Source organism: Bolinopsis microptera, chromosome 10, assembly GCF_026151205.1.
Source record: "Bolinopsis microptera isolate Bmic1 chromosome 10, MBARI_Bmic_1.0, whole genome shotgun sequence".
Taxonomy (NCBI): domain Eukaryota; kingdom Metazoa; phylum Ctenophora; class Tentaculata; order Lobata; family Bolinopsidae; genus Bolinopsis; species Bolinopsis microptera.
Window position 1 is genome coordinate 6,175,078 of NC_087081.1, and position 18,209 is coordinate 6,193,286.

General features: G+C 37.4%; 1 protein-coding gene and 1 long non-coding RNA gene across 2 annotated transcripts in view; both read right to left on the reverse strand.

The window, feature by feature from the left end:
• Nucleotides 1-18,209, reverse strand: part of LOC134821552 (low-density lipoprotein receptor-related protein 1B-like) — a 108,349-nt gene that overhangs the window by 75,245 nt on the left and 14,895 nt on the right. The gene's annotated exons all lie outside the window — the stretch shown is intronic.
• LOC134821927 (uncharacterized) lies at nt 7,792-9,394 on the reverse strand. The gene is made up of 3 exons (XR_010161087.1): nt 9,268-9,394; nt 8,407-8,542; nt 7,792-8,272 (listed from the first exon to the last, which is right to left on the reverse strand). It is a non-coding gene; the product is annotated as an uncharacterized LOC134821927 (long non-coding RNA).

The window sequence follows — 18,209 nt, forward strand, 5'->3', positions numbered from 1 at the left end:
TCTTACCCTCGTCACCCTGATCTTCGTCAAAGAGGAATCATGAGTTTTACACCGCAGGGCACAATCTTGAGGTCATTTGTTCAAATTAATGTATGATTTCTTCATGGTAGACTCGGTTGTTTTTCAATTGGTCACGTATCTTAATTTTTCGTTCGTTTATTGTTTTGTAAATACGAATATTTAGTACTTAGAACAGTCCATTCTTGATAGGAACATAGGTTATTGACAATTGACCGGTACGGCCTTAACGGTTTTATAGTTTTTAACGAGGCCATCACGAATTTAGTTATTATTTGAAATGTGAATTTGAAGTTAAATTGTTTTTTCGTATGCATTATGATGACATTCCAAACGATTGTAGGATTTCAAATATAAGAAGTGCTCCGTACACAATCGTTCCGAATACTAAATTGAAACTAATTGAAGGGCCAATATATAGATGGCTGTCACAATTTTTATAATGCTATTTGGTATTACTAGAGATAAAAAATGATGCACATCAAATGAAGCCCATTAGGAACACTTTATAATATGCTCAATAGTATGCAATTTGCAGTATCATTCAGTTCTTTTTTGCAATTTTATTACTAATAGAGTTTTCCAAGTTTGATGTTCATGTTTTTAAATTACTTCAAAAGATTTCGTTGATCATATCTATTTGAGCATTTTTTCATCAATGTGGAAATCTCTAAAACTAATAGCTATATTAATTTATCAAGCTTATTTATTAACCATGACAGCAGAATTTTCGTTTGATTTTGTTGGCGTAGAAATGATTAACGTGTTAGTAGCTCATACTCGTAAATATATCTTTTCAAATTTTTCTATTACATTCGATGAGCTAAAAAACAAAACCAACTCGGCACTGCGTCTTTTGTAGGTTATATTTATAAACTTACAACAATTTTCCAGACATTAATTGGGTTGACAAATATGTTGTACGTTGCGTATGATGGTATGAATACCATCATCAATTAACGGACTAATTGTTCTCTGGGCAAAAAGTCCATCCAATCTTCAAAATTTGTGTTCAGAAATTTTACATATTTTGAAAAATGGGACAGAATTGGAATTATAGAATTTTTCGTTTTGTATAAGCTTTCTGCTGTGACTGTAAGCTTTAGGTTATAAACCTACCAGGAACGCGCGCCGAGTTGGATTCGTCGACGTCCCCTACATATTGGAACTAATATAGGGAACAAGATATTTTAACGAGTATCACCCGTTAACTAACTTGATGAGCTTCCTCCGACTGATACAACCTTCCAGCACCCCAATCGTGTCATACGCCCTCTTAAGTATAGGTGACTGACTAATTGTTGCGGGAAAAGAAATTCAGTCAAAAACTGTAAAAATTTCGGTCCTGGAAATTTCATTTTCAAAAACTGAAAAATTGGTAAGAATTTGGGACAATATGGTTTTTTTCAATTTTATCAAATTTTGAACTTCCAGTACTCAATTTGGGTTTCATACCATCATCAATTAAGTGACTAAATTGGGTCTCTGGGCAAAAATTCCATCCAATCTGTCAACAGTTCCAAATTTGTGTTCAAGAGTACATTTCCATATTTGAAAATGGGACAGAAATTGGGAAAATATAAATTTATTCGTTTTGTTAATTGTTAAGCTTTCTGATGTGAGCTTCCCTCGACTGATATCAAACTTTCCAGCACCCCGATCGTGTCATAAATGCCATCTATAGGTGACTGACTAATTTTGTAATTGGTTGCGGGTAAGAAATTCAGTCAAAACTGTAAAATTCTGTCCTGGAAATTTCATCTTCAAAAAGACTGAAAATTGGGACAGAAGTTGACAGTAATAGTAATGTGCAATGTGGTTATGAATTTTTCAATTTTTATTCAGACGATTTTTGACTTCCAGTACACTCAATTCGGTTTCATACCATCAATCAATTAACTAAGTCAACTTGGTCTATGTGGTAGAAAATACCATCAAATCTCCAAATCTGTAAAATTTGTGAATCAGAACTTTTCATATTTTTTATTTAAAACGGACAAAAATTTGGCAAAAATATGATATGGATGTAACAATTAAGAATTTTGTTTCGTCAAGCGTTTTTGTTTTTGCTGTGTTTTTGTTCCATTTAATATTTAATCGTTTTGATCGTTTGATGGGACTGAGCTGGCCAACTGGCGCACTAACTTTCCAAAAAATTTAAACGAGTAACACCTATCATCCGCGTCGCAACTGTGAGCTCAGAGATTTCTCCGCGAACCTGAAATCAAAGCTAAAGTTTTGTGCACCACTTTAATCTTGTCACATGCCATTTATTAAACTGACTAGACTAATTGTGAATTGGTTGCGGATTTGTTTTGATATCATGGTCGTGGACCGGCCCCCATCCGACGTTTCACTATAGCATAAGTGTTTTTAATATCTTAATAAATAGTGTTTAATACAGTGGATTTCCTACTGATACAGGGGGAGCCGCGCACTTATCGTGCTCGGCGGTTCTACAACGTAATGCAGTTATCAAGTATGACAAGGATTGTAGCTTTAACGGGGATACTCCCATACTCGTTTGACGATATTACTCGTCTAAATGTCTTCCGAAGTAGCGCGCGCCGCTTTCTCTCGAATGTACCCGACGGCAAATGTTTACCAGACGGCAAGTGCTACGAAGTAGCGCGCCGCCGGCCCGACCTTAACAATGCAAAATACTCCGTAAAAATATTTGTCCAAACTCCGGCGCGCGTCCTGGTAGGTTATATAGTTTGTAAAGGGGTGGGGCCAAAATTCAGTGGTCATGTGTTGGCCTATAATAGCTCCGCCGTGTTTTATATTTGAGAGCTGTTGCTTATCAGATGGCATACTGTACCTTTCTGGTTCGAGGATCCCGTCGTCAAAATTTGACAATTCTCCCAGCGCCATCCTAAATAAAACACCTATGGCTATATTGTATTCAGAGACGTAGTTATTAAATGTTGCATCCTGATCTGAAAGTTTTCACGTGAATTTGGTTTTTATGGTTTTGCAGCCGTACAAAACGGTTTTACTAAACGGTTTTATTAAAATCCCCAATCCCACACCCTTAACCCTAACCATAACCCCGAAGCTAACCATAACGGATAAAGCCCTTACCAAAACTAGGTAGTGCGCCATCGACAAAAAAGCCCGCGCGGTGTTGCCGACTGTAGGATGGATTTTTAGCGCTAATTTTGGCCAGCACAATTTTCTTCAAACAAATAGATATTAAGTATCCCTTCCCAACCATCCGAAGCAGCAAAATTGGTAACTTAACTCATAGACTTACAAGGAAGTGTCCAAAAGTAAAGCAATATCCATTTCCAACCATCAGACAGTATGTTACCAGCTAAAAGCAGAGTTTTTGTACCCCAATTTGATCACTTTATCAACTCCTATATTCCACCAAATGTTGTCAGACAGTTGTGGAAAAGCCCTATTGGAAGGTCGCGCCAATTTCAGAATGTTCTCATTTTAAGGAACTGAAGATATATCCCAAATAAATACGACAAAAATCAACGATTTGTGTCAAATTTGGTCAAAGATTAGACGCGAGTTTTTACAGCTAATTGTTGCTCCAAAAGCCGCTCACCATCAAATATGGCACCTAGGCGAAACTCACTGATCTTTCCAAAAGTATGGACAAATATGGTATGAGAAAATTCTCGACAGTAACTAGAAAAACCAATAGTACTAAAAATGTTCAAATCCTAGCAAGTTTATTTTTATGGTGGCCCCCCAACCGCAACCCTAACCCTGAATCCGAGCCCTAAAACATCGAATTCCAGTTTTACTACCTTCAGGCTGTTCACGTTACCAAAACGTTTTTTTGCCCATAACTTCTTCCGTGAAGCAATTTTCCCCTAACTGTCATGTGGGTGATTCCGGATCAGCGCAGCGTCCAAAAATACCCGATTCCAGATCAATTTCACACCCTTAAACATTTGGGCGAGCGATTTAGTAGGAGCGGAATTATGTGACACGTGACACGAACACCTTAATTGTGCATCCTTAACGAATCTCAAAATGGTATAATGGGTTTGTTAACGGGGTGACCTATCACTTGATTAGGTAAGCCAATCACCTGATCACACGTAATGAATTAACTCGTTATTCTTCGTATTCCGCCATACGAAGAAGCTAGACAACTTTGTAATTTGTTCAGGACAAACGTGAATTACGAATGCCAAACACAATTCAAATAAAATTTAGCTCGTTCCGACTATCCAAACTATCACATAAAAGTAAACATGACCTTCTTTTGAAATAAATAACTCTAATATTTTTCGATTTGAACAAATTCCCTCGAACCAGTGGTGCCCTGGTGGTAGTAAGTAGTAACCAGAAATTAATAATGTATTTTAAAAGAATTAATCTTATTTTATTTATAAAATAATTCGTGAAGTTCTATAGAAACACATAAATTTATAACCAAGTGAAACAAGCTCATTGGGGGCTTTTTGATATCGAAAAAATGATCGAATAATGAATGCTGTAAAAAGGAACAACAGCATTATAAAGTAATTTTTTTGGATTTTGTTTTTTTTTGTTTTTTCTTGATTTGCCTCTTTTAACATTTTTTGGTTTTTTTCTGGTTTATGAATAATAACAAGAAAACGATTAATGCAATATCCTTAATCCCATGACTGTGGTGGAATCTGCAGTTGCTGCTGCAGAGCGGTGTCAGAGCAGTTTCAGAGCGTGTGTCCGAGCGTGTTGTCAGAGCGTTTGGTCAGGACCGTGTGTCCGACCGTGTGTCCAGCGTTAATTTCATAGCGTGTGTCCGAGTGTTATGTCCGAGCGTATGTTCCAGACCGTTTGCCCAAGCGTATTTCAGAGCGTGAGTCAGAGGTATGTCCAGCGTGGTCAGACCGGTGTGTCCGAGTGTTTAGTCCGAGTAAGCGAGCGTGTGTCAGAGTCGTATTGTCAGAGCGTGTGTCCAGAGTCGTAAGTCTGGCCGTGGTGTCCGTATGCGTGTGTCCGAACCGGTGTCAGAGCGTATTTCAGGCGTGTGTCAGAGCGTGTGTCCGTGTTAAATGTCAGAGCGTGTATCAAAGCGAATGGTCAGAGCGTGTGTCCAGAGCGTAATTCTGGGTGACCGTGTGTCCCGACGAGTTTGTCAGACCGCGACTGTGTGGTCCGAGTCGTTGATGTTTCCGAGCGTGTGTCAGAGCGTATTATCAGAGCGTGTGTCAGACCATGTGTCAGACCATGTGTCAGAGCGTATGTCAGAGCGTGAGTCCGGGCGTAATGTCAAGCGGTGTGTCAGAGGCCGTGGGTCAGAGCGTGGTGGTCAGAGCGGTTTCAAGCGTTGGTCAGAATGTGTGTCCGGGCGTTATGTCAGAAGCGTGTGTCAGAGCGTATTCATAGCGTATGTCAGAATGCGTGTGTCCGGGCGTATGTCAGAGCGTATGTCAGAGCGAGATGTGTCCAGAGCGTATTGTCCCGAGCGTAAGTCAGAGCGTGTGTCAGCGCGTATGTGCGGTGTAGACTTTCAAACAGTAAGGCAATTATCCTGATCCCCCTGATTCTGCAGAGATAAAATAATTAAATTAGGCTAGGATCCCGCCCCCCCCCCCCCCCCCCCCTCCCTCTGCAATACGAATCATGTATTGCTCAATTGATTTTTAATAGATTGCAGTTACATATTTTTCAGATCAGTTGATAGCTTTCAAGGAAAAATTATAATGATTGGAAATCACAAGGCGGGGACATTAGCGATAATGAGAATGAGAATAAGCTTTAATGAGTTTTGACTTATTATTGCTTAGATTTATTTTCCTTTAAATAGACGTGTCTTTTTTTCTATTTCTGAGTAATATCAATAACTGTAAATTGAAATAACTTCTTTAACAAGTAACAAAAACAGAAATTTCGGTTGAAAATTTGTTGACCTCTGAAAAAAAAACTTGAAAGGTCGGCCACCGGTAAATACATGACCGGGATAATTTGGCGGGTTTTGGGAAAGTCCGCCATATTTTTCCCGGTCATTAATTTTCCCAGTCATAAATTAACCCGCTATAATATTCCCGAGTAAGGTATGCAATTTAAAAAAAACCTCCACACAACTATGTCTTATCCGTGTCATCTTTTGCATTGAATTAGACTGTTGAACTAAAAATAAACCTGCCGAACGAATTCCGATGAGTCCTTGAGACCAGTAAAGGGCCGGGGTATAATATGTACTTGTAGTATGGGGGGGGGGGGGGTACGTATATTAGAATATTAAGGGCGACAGCACTGCGTGATTAATTAACATTCTTTTCGTCCGGCGTGATCATCACGTATTAATGTAAATGCAATCAGACTATCATGTTACCTGGGAACCTCAGATTAGTATATCAGGCGTATATAATAAATTATATATAGGCGGAATGACAGGCTGAGCGCGGCCCAGTAAACCATCATGAAGATAATTGTGTCGGGTACGTTGTTATTAATAGGCGGTGCACGATAAAAATAAACTTGCTCGGATTTTCAAAATTTTTGTACCATCGTTTTCTAAAGACTGTGAGAATTTTCACAGTACCAAATTTATTATACCTTTTTGGAATGATCAGTGAGTTTCGCCTAGGTGCCATATTTGATGGTGCGCGGCTTTTGGAGCAAAATTAGGTGTAAAAGTCGCGTAATTTGACGAAATTCGTTGATTTTTGTCGTATTATTCTGTCATATCTTCGGTTCCTGAACATGAATCATGCTGAAAATTTGTCAGAACCTTCCAATCATACTTAACTACCGAAACTAATTTAGTTGGGAGAGATTGGCCTTGATTAAGAGGTCTAAAAATGACAAAATAGGTATAAATTCGTTGATAACTCAAATTCTGACCATCAAAATTGCTCAAACTAAATTTTAATTAGGTTCAGTAAAATATAAATGTTTACGTAAGCTAACCAAATTTCAACAAAATTGTTATATGGGAAGTATTATAACTTTTTGATTGTTTCCAAAATAATGTGCTGGCCGAAATAAGAGCTTAAAAACCATTCAATGGTCAGCGCGCGCGTCTTATTGTCGATGGCGCACTGCCTATTATCAAATTCATAGAGAAAGCATTATTTGGGGAATTTGTCCGGTAATTTGATTGGATACTATTAGTATTAATGTTGTTTAAAGTAATTCTACTTGCATCGATAATCAATCCCTATCGCAAAATCGTACGTTCGCGTTTCTTGGCAACGTTACGCTTACTAGGCGGCGCTCAGCCTGTCATTCCGCCGCGAATCGCCATGATTTAAATTATTATGAACATAAATATAATAGCCGGTGTCCCCAGGTAACGTTGTGCCACTGCATTGAATATTGCCTAACCGAGCTTGAATCACATACCTGTAATATTATACCCTGCGGTTTCTTTGCGTTCGCGACTATACCCATTTGTGATTCCACTGTGTGGACGCAGGTATGACAAATCATATATTTTCGTAAAGTACATCCTCTGACTAGGAAATCACAAGTTTAATCAGTTCTGGGGACTGTTCCTGGACAGAGTTATGACAGTTTAAAGCTTCTGCGCCGCGCAATAGCCCCAAAATGGCTAAAAATGTACACCGTCGTAGAATAACTTTGCGAAGGGAATGCGCGAGCACGAGAATATGATAGTTAATATTGATTTTCGGCCCCCGGAACGATAGCTTAGTTGGCTAAGAGGGCGATTGACCGTGCTAGCTGAGGGTTCGAATCCCGGTCTGACCTTTAATTTAGTTTGAACTGAAATAAGTTGTTTACTATTTTCATCAAAAAGCTTCTCTAGTGTTAAGTTAATATTGATTAGTTAATCATATTACAAGTTGTACTATAGGATGAAATGCATAATTAGAAATGGGAAAGCAGCTATACGCAAAGCGTCATTATGCTACAATATTATAGTAATAACATTGTTTGTCTCAGATTATTTTTAATACAAGAAGCGACCAGTATCGCATCTTCATCGATTAGTTCGGAGTCGTCGCTACATTGATTTTTAATTGATGCTATATAGCAGATATGAGCAGCTTTAATCAGTCTGATTTGGTAGGTTTTGGGCTGGGCACAGTTTGCTAAGGATTCTGTTTCTATCTGTTGTAAAACTTGATGGTCTGCTGTGAAAAGAACAAGGCAGAAGGCTCTGGATTGGTCTTTTAAATGCCTTTCTCAACGACAATCCCTCCTTAGCAGTTACTTATATTACAACTTTTTGTTCGGACTATTGACATGTAGTGTCTGGAGAAGGAGGGCAACAAAGGAGCACTTCTCAGTTGTACAGTGGGCATTTCTAGACGCTGCTATCCATTACCTTCGACATCTGAAACAGATTTTAATATAAGCAACCAATTAATAATACGGGTGAGACTGAAGTTTCAGTGAAATTAAATCTGACACTTGTGTGCAGTAATGAGAGAAAATCCAGTGCATCTCAAACTGCTAAACTTGGCTTACTGTTTGAGAATCGTGACCTGGAATTGTTGAAATTCCAGCCTCCAAGATCAGAGTTGCTTTTACGTCCTCTTAAGAGGCTATCGAGATTCCACACTGTGTATGCTCTTTTCTCTGTACTTCCGGGGGTTGTATAAACCTGAGAAATTGAACAGTTCAATACCAGAGAGAATGCTGAAGACTTTGAAAGTTCTGCCAAAATGTTTATTTTCTATACACAAATCCGAATTTTTCTCTTTAGTGGCGATTTTAGACAACATTTACCTTCTTTCGGACTAAACTTTGAAACTGAATTGAAGTTTAAATGATTGCCTCTAGAATGATATAGACAGCTCAGGAAAAACACCACCAGAAGTTAAGAAATGGTGGATTTTTAAAGCAATAAGCTTAGATTTTGAACAAAATCATTCGACGCGAAAGCGCGGCTTTACGCGCGCCATTTAGCGCGAGTTTAATTGTCTGAAAGGGCTGACATTTCATATTTGACCAACAGAAAGACAATGTGACCGACATGAGATACTAAAACTCTTTCGATAGACTAAAACTCTTCTAGACTGTTCTTTATGGCGGGAGTTTATGAAATTTCAAGATTAAGGTCAAATCCAGACTATCTTAAGCTTTAGAAAATGTTAATGACGCGTAATGCGTATACAATTTGTACGCGTAAAAGGGTGTTGAAAACCAATAAATACTGGTGTCGTACACTGTCAGACACCTTACTTCTTGATAATATATGTATAGGTTCAATCTTATCAGCACTGATCAGTTGAACATAATCATTCATGACCCGTATCTAGAGACATATCTAGTTACATTTTGATATGGTTGGGATATCAGTTTCACTTTCAATTTATTAAAACCCACCTGAGTTGTAGAACAAGAAAGTGTAGAGGAAATCTTTTAGCTTGCTGTTTTTAAATGGAGGATATCTGACGTCGTTAGCGAACTCCATACCAGCGTTCCAGCAGTGCACAGATTTGTAGTTTGTGAAGCGTCCTGTAAAATATATACTAATCATTAATAAAATATGATGAACTAATAATTAGTGACAATAATAGTAATTACTAAAAATTTATAGATCGCTTCATATTGGAGAGCTATTAGTTTGTGTTATGACGCAACTCCATTGAGACAAATGAGAATACATTTAAAAAGTTATGTTTACTTTTAAATCGTAAATCACATGGTAGCTGATTACAAACAGTGTCCACAGTTACTTAGCTTAGGTTTACAATACTTTCTAACAACTACAGGTAGATAACTATTATGTAAATAGGGCAAACTAATAACTATTTAAAGACTTACAATTAACAATATTTTTAACAAGAAATTGTACTAAATTATAAAACGGTTTTTGATATATCTGACGAATGCTTCATGCTCAAGTATGGCGAACTCAAAACAGCCTGGCTCTTACTAAAAGTATGATGCCAAACCAGCGAAACTTTATATTAAAAAAGAGAAGTATTTTTGTTTGCAGGCCGGAATGAGTTATACTTATAGCTTCTTCTCAATTCAAATACAGTCTGTAAGGATACGATCAAGCCAATCATTCCCAATTTTACTTAAATGAAGCCCATCCAATTCCAAATGTCCGCCAAATAAGTCCTTCACAGTACCTTTCATAAACATGGCTTCTAGAAGGCTAACAAAAGATATAACAGAACTAGGAAACCGTACTTTCATGACCTTTAGTGTAAAATCCCGGATGATCACATTCAGCTTCTTGATAAACATATTTGATGACATAATGCTTGATCCGACGAGATGGATATTTTTACAATGGGTTTGCTGGAGTTCACTGTGGCAATATTTGCAATATGCTCTCGGCAATAGTCCAAGAACTACAAGGTTTTGAGGCTCCAGTCGTGACATAATATTTATGAGCAACGACGACAGATCGTCGGTGAACTTTTTGACTTTGAGTTCAGAAAGAAGGAGCTTCTCGAAATATGAATCATTTGTCCCAACCATGACCACACAAGTACCAAAGTAACCTTTTGCTCTTGAAGACAGCTCAGTTAATTGAGTATTCAATCCCTTCATACGGTAGCCACCAAATGCCCGAGTGTAGCAGGTAAATCGCCGACTTAATGATGAGCCAGGCTGCCCTTGATTCCGCAGCATTTTTTTTATCTAGACACTTATTTTACTTCGGAGTATTCCAACAGCCATATTGTTACACAAGTGCAACCAGCCAATTACAGGAAGCCGAAGGATTTGTTTTTAGCCAGTGACGGTTAAGGTAGTGTGTACCATACTTTCTTCGCCCGAGACTTTGCTGCAATGTGCAGCTCCTCATTTAACCCTCACACCCGATTTCTCGAATATTCGGCTGAGTAGACCGGGGGGCTGCATAGACCGCTCATGATCCTTAGCTGAACGTCAACGACGCTCACCCCACGACCAGGCAGACAGTGGGATTTGAACCCGCAACCTCACGATTGCAAAGCTGGCTAACCAACTGCGCTACCTGGCCGTTAAAAATACTATCAGAAAATATTAGCAATGTCTTCTTACCGAGTACCTCAGTTTTTGAGCAATCATCCTGAAACTTTGCTCACGATCCAAAAACTTTTTTTCACCTTCCCAACCAAGGTCCACTGAAAATACATACATTACACAGATCTTAATAATTTCGGGTACATAGATTAAATGTTACAGACTTTTCTGATCATAGCGGAAATGTGACACAGATTTGAATAATTTCGGGACAAAAATGAAATGTAACAAACCTTCTGATCATGGTGGAAAATGGAGAGAGCCTTTGTAAGAGGAAAGGAAAATCTTCGCACTGTTCAATGAACTTTTTAGAATATGAAATTTCTGGGCGCGGAGAATTTTTCAGAAAATTTGTCATCTTTTTCGAGTACCCACTGCTCATATTACTGAAGTGAGTTCCATGATAGTGCCTAGTTGCCTCTAACCGCCTCATGACATGCAATAATAGCTGAGGTTTTGAGTGCTGTTGGTTCGTAAAATTTCTAACAATGTTTTTTAACTGCCGAAACATGTCTTCGTGACGGCCTGCGTTGAAGCTGATAGAATTTTGAAGCTCAAATGCAATAGGCAGGTAGTAGATTACATTCACACAGTAAGTGGACCTAATGATTGTTTCTTTACTAAATCTTGGAAGAACATTTTCAAGACTTTGTAGAAAGTAAAAAAGCAAAAAGGTCAAGTTATGCAGCCTTACAGCTTCGTAAGAATTCCTTTTAGACTCATGCTTATAGCCGTAAAGTTGAAGTTCGCACAATACCCGATAGTAACCAACAACAGTACATTTCAGACATTTCTCAATTATGGATATAGTGAATAGATGGCCACATTTATGACATTGGTCAATCAGTCCAGAGGGGAAATATTTCTCTTCAAGATCTTTACATATATCAACTAAAGCTTTTGCCAATGATTCAGCAGATTGTTTATCTTTAAGCAAATAAAGCTCATCTCCTGTTTTGTGTACTATAGCATGGATTGCTTTAAGGGTACTATAATCATTATCATTAAGGTGAATAGAGCCAGGAATGTACTCCAAAGATTTTTTGAGGAGACCTTTCAGATCATGTAAAACCTCTAGTGGAAGTACTGACCACTTGTGTAGGTTAAGGAGGGATAGATCAGTATAAGGATGATTTGATAACATGGCTGGCATACTTTTAATACCACAAAGAAATTGTACGTGTTTTTCCCTAGCATCCGCTGCATCGACAAAGGGTATTTTTGCCTTTTCGCAATACAATCTAGAATTAATTTCCTGAAGATTTACATTAAGGTTATCTCCAGGTTTATCAAAGAAGTTTCCTTTGCTTGCAATTAGACGCTTGTCACTAACTGACAAGTGATCATAGGTCAACAAGTCTTTGTATGAAGCGTATTGCGAAATATCCATAGGTAGGGAGCACAGGCGGTATGGTCCGCTCTTATTTTGGCCATTTTCACTACATCTAACAGGGTTGTCCCCAAAGGAAATTGTGAAAATATCGTTGAAACTTATACCATTTACTGATTTTGGAGTAGATAATGTAAGGATATCATTCAGGCGCATTTTATCGAATTTTCGCTCCGCCTCAGTGGTTGATTTCGACAAACCAAGCACATAAATTTGTGGAGTCTCAATTTCTTTTTGCATATCGTCCTTGTCCATGCCAGGAGGGCACACATATGTTGCGATATTGTAAATTATTTGAAACGTGAATTGAACATGTGATCGATTCGCTATGGTTGCATGGTCATACCATATCCCAATCTCTCGGGTTGTTTCGTATTTTCTTACCAATTTTTGCAACTCTCCTTTTTCTAAGTTTTGATGACAGCTGTTTAATAAGTTAATATTCCATACTCTTTAAACATTTTCAATATTGTTGCCTTGGTCAGAGTGCTGTAGTAGGAGGGTTCTTTAGCGCGAAGGTATTTTTCATGTTTATGAAGAGTAAACTCGCGTAACTCGTCGAAAGTCACTTTGCGTAATTCTAAGTTGATTTCAATTTTTTCACCAGTTACGTGATGGGTGGCAGTGATTGTTTCTGCCGATTGTGACTGACCTATCAAAATTATCTTATCTTTGACAAGGCGATTCATGGTTTCATAGGAAAACCGTGGAAATTTATATTTGCCAATCAGTTCGAATTGCTCTAGTTTGGCGCGTCGCCGGAATCCAATTTCAAAAGCACTGAACAACGTACTAAAACGATCTTGATCCCCATTTTCAAGCTTTTTTATATGATGCATCACTATTGTTTGGGCATAGATGCCTGCAGCCGAGACGTGCCCCCACGAGATCCTATGATCTGATACTTTTCACCTAATGCCTGAAAGAAAGTTTTCTGCTCAGTACCAAATTCTGTGATATGTTTTTCATAATCTAACAATAGAAGGTTAAAATCGAGTTCAGGAATGGATGACTGTATGTTCTTCATCTGTACATTAGGATGCAATGCAATAATTTCATCAACTGTTTTGTGTACTTTTTTCGGTTTGCAATATAACTTTCGGTCCAAAGATACTATTTGGTTATTGGGAATGGCTGTCGCAAAGTATAGAAGCGCTGACTGTTCGTTAAGGTTTTTCTGAAAGATTTCTAAGTTTTCGGCTACTTGATCTGGAAGATTTTCAGTGACTAAACTGAACTCATCGAATGCGGTATTGTTTAATTTTGATAACAAAGTATGCACTTCTAGTGAGCTTTGACCGGATTTTAATCTAGATTCGTACAATTTAGTTACAATAGATTTTAACTCTGTGTCAGTTATAGGATCATCATTTTGAATGCAAATTTTGCAAGCAGCGTCTTTAACAAATTCTTTCATAGAGAGATGCTGTTCGGAAGAGCTCTCGAGGGTATTTTTTGCGAAGGACCTGAATTCTTCATCAAGGCTACTTAACTTTATTCGCATTCGTGCAAAAAAACTTTTTACAAGATGGTCCCTTGTAGTAGCCTAAGAATTTTGGCATTCTGTCTAAAACTGACGATTTTGTATTTTCAAGATGAGCAGACTCCTTAAACAAATAACCTATAGCACATATGCAGTTAGGCAATTCGTTTATATTTTCAAGTTTTGTTAGACATTTTTTAAGTAACTCGTTCTCTGTCAGTGGAGCATCAAATATATTTAATCGCTCTCTAACATCAGAAACCATGGCCGTTACTGGAGTAACGACGGAAGAACTTGAAGGTAGAGAGGATCTTTTGGAATCAGGGGTGAAAATTTTTGGAGTTCTCCCAGGTACAAAATCACAATCAACAGCCATCGAAGAACTAGAAGAAGTCTTAGGAGTTTTACATGCGACTGGAGTGTAATTTAAATTACGAATGTTGATTGTACCTTTAACTTTTCTTACCTTAGGAGTTGTTTGAACATCCAAATTGGATTCACTGATCCTACGTTTGTTTTCGTTGATTGGAGTTGTATCCATGACTATGTCAAAAACGAAATTTGACGAAACCTGATCGATTTAAAAGCATTTAAATATAAAGTAAACAATAACATCAACGATTAATACATAATACATTGCTACTTATTTCGTTATTTCAGCCTTGGAACAATTTTTATAAGTAGTAGAATTGTAAATTGCAATCGATCGAGAGACAGTGATGAGCAAACGAAATATTTAGCAAAGACAGCTTCATAATTGATTTTTTACACCTGAAAATAAATTGCTTGCGGAGTGTCTATATGAGAATTTCGCACTCTGTGTCGAATTCGCTCAATTTGATATTGCGCGCTGATATATGATAATCGAAATCGCTAATATCGCCAGCACAGGCCTGAGGCCCTGTGCAAAATAAAATTTAAAATAATTTTTAATCATTTTTATGTAAACTTTTTCAAATAAACTTCACCACAAATTTACTCAGCACCCAAATTCATTTTATAGTTACCAGTTCACTTGTAGCGGATGCACTGCTGGGTTGCGCCGCGCATCAAATAATTCTTCTCGCAACCACTTCGGTAGATCGGCGAAATGCACCACTGTGCCTCACCGAGCTGCGAAGGATTGACATCGTGAATCAACCAGTTCACCATTACAAGGTACGAACATGATCATTAAACTTTAAATGATTAACTTAAACTGTACAATAGAGCTTTATAGTTTATAACTGATCAGCTGCATGAGTTAATATATTAGTTTGAGTATTTATAGTCTATAAAATGATACGAATGATATTATTGTTAACATTATATCTATTTACTATATTATAACATAGTTATCAATTATTAACAATTATAATCTGTCAATAACAAAAATAAAGAACCGTCAATTACAAATTACTTATTATTCATGTTAGAAACTAGTGGCTCTATTGATCAAAATTCTAACCGTTCATAAAATGACCGCAAATATATTTGAATAACATAATTTCCATTGCCAAATTTGCAGAACTAAAATTTTAGAAATGTTGCGATTGTTGAGATATAATTTTCAATTACAAATTAGTCGCTAGTGTTGCATTGCCAATTGCGCGCGGCGCAAGTGACCGTCCGTTTAACACACTCGCTGCTAATAATGTATGCGTCTAAAGCATAGTTAATGGAAGGCGCGCCGGTGTAATTTTTGCGCGCGAATATTGGATTTAAGCGCGAAGAAACCGCAGGGTATTGTAAGTGTAAAGTGTAAACCTTATAGTTAGTGTTATTTAAACCTTGTAGTTGTATAAGAGTTCAACTTCAAATTCAAAGTCAGATTCGATCTTTCATGGCCGCAAAAATGGCAAAAACTATAAATTATATCGCCTTCCAGTTCCAGTGAAAACTGAATTATCCTTTAATTTATTGGGAGGAGATTTTGTAACACATGTGCCAAATGAACAGGTTCCTAATATAGTTTTTCCCTAAAATGTTAAACACAGATTCTGGAGAATCATAGTGCATGATTTGTAATTTAACTTCAAGCTGGGACATCTTGTATAATAGTGAATAAATGATACAATAACTTATAGTAACAATTAACAATACATTACTATGTACATATTATTTATATCATAATTCACTGAAAGATAAAAAACGGGGTTGTAACAAAGTTCTAATTAATATATAGATGTCTACAATTTAATAGACTATTCGTGCTCATGCTTTAAGTAGTCCATGATCGTTCATATTTGTTGCAAAAGTGATAGGGGTCGTTTACGTATTACGTAATCAATATTTTAATTACAATTTGTACCCCCTCCGCTCCCCCCTCCGTAATCAACCGTAATCAACACCCAGCCCCCCCCCCCCCCTCGACTGACTACGTAATATCTGAACGACCCCATACCTCTCTTGATAACTATCCTGATAATGCTGCTCCGTCCTTCTGTTCGAACAGTCACAGTGCACAAGAACCCTTAAAACGTAGGTTTAAAACACATAGAAAAAATGAATGCGAAGAATTGTAGTGGTCTTATAAAATCATATTTAAAAAACTCAAAAAAGAGGAATGAAAATAATTGTAGTGGTCTTAGAAAATTATGTTATTGTTAAGACGTCATATTGATATAGAAAAGGATCAATAAAAAGAATAGTAGTGGTCTTAACGGGGTAAGTACAGTGGTCTTACAGTGGTCATGCTCTATCTTAAAGTTATAATGACAATGACCAGAGCCCACTACGAAGTAGAAGAATTAGTTTTAGAAACTTATGCTAAGAGACATAACAGAGAAGCAATGAAAATAATCGTTGCGGTTTTGTGAATGGCAGCATCGGAATAATCTCTCCGACCACCGGGAACTGTACAAAAGTGTGTACTTGCTGAGTAGGTACCACACTTGACCTCCATGGTCTCGCCATCATCACACGTTAGAACCAGAATGTAGTCGGGCTCCACTTTGAAACCTACTTCCTTGTTCAGTGAGCCTCCTGGTATCTGAGGAAGGAAGGTTTTTAATTATTAAATATTATCTTAACTAAAAACTCGTCCAATTCTAAACTCAGCCAAAAATCAGACTTTGGCCTTTGCTGAAATCTTTACCCTAAAAGCCTAAAGAGAACAAAGGTCTCATCTTAACCCAAAGTTTTTTTTTAATGGTTATGGCCTCTAGAATGAAACATTATTCAGACCTCATGTTCATTCGAGTAGAGTGTGGCAGCCTCATAGCGCATTTTTACAAATTGCCTGATATCCCCGATAATTTGTATGTTAAAGAATTGTTTTTGCGCCTAACGTGAAGATCTGTAAATAAAGATACTATTGTTATATAGTCAGATAACTTACTTCAGGCACGGTGCAGAGATCAAAGCATTGGTCAACTTTAGTAGACCCTATACCGTATGTAGTCTTATCTCCATCACACGCTATACAATCTGAAGCTCCCTCAGCTGCGTTGTATGTTGCTATCTCACAGGCTACACATGCTCCGTCGACAGTCTTGTAACCAGCGGGACATTTTACTGGTGGAGGTGAAGGGGGATTTCAAATGAGGGAATTTGTTTAGCAAAGAATTTTTATCTATCGACTATATTCCTTGAAGTGAGATGAAGCAAATAATTTGTTTCATAAAATAATTAACTCGGCAATCATTTTAACGAGAGTAGTAGAGGACTTCAAACATCTGTCTCCTTAACTTTAACTTAATCATAAATAAGTGTACTTTTAAGATGCAGCAAATAACGATGCATTCTTTTAACACTTTAACAGTTTAATAAAGAAAAAAAAATCGAGGAGCCTAAAATAGATTCTAATTTATGATTATTTTCTAATTTCTAATAATAGTTAAACGTACCACAGACTCCATCCTTGGTTACCTCCCCGGGTCCGCATGTCACCTTTTCTTCAACCTTCAGAGAATCTTTGTCAGCTGACATAGTGACCGACCTCCTTCTCCTCCTCTTTCCATCGTCAATTCTGAAATAATAAGTATCCAATTGGTATTTGTAATTAGCGTTTAATTAATAATTAATTAGTGGAGATTAAACAAACACAATAGAAGAAAATTTATGGTACAATTTTATTCATCAAAGACAAAACATCAACAAACAGGGGCAAAATGAAAAATGCTCTTTCACTATTTTTGATTCTCTATAGGAGAAATAATTGAAAAAGCTAACGTCAGAGTGAAGGTTTCAGACGTCACACTATTTGTTATTTTCGTTTTAGCTTCCTCCAACACTTCCAAGTTCAGCATATCACTAGTTTGCACCACGTCAAAATTTAGCACGATATCATCATTGCCCGGCGTACAAAGCACCTCATCAACCTTGGAAATGAAAAGTTATAAAATTGGGATTTAATAATTCTGCAGAACGCTATTTTATTCATCGGTGAACAACAGTACAGTGTATCTCAGTACGGTAAACTTCAGTACGGTGTATCTCAGTACGGTGTAC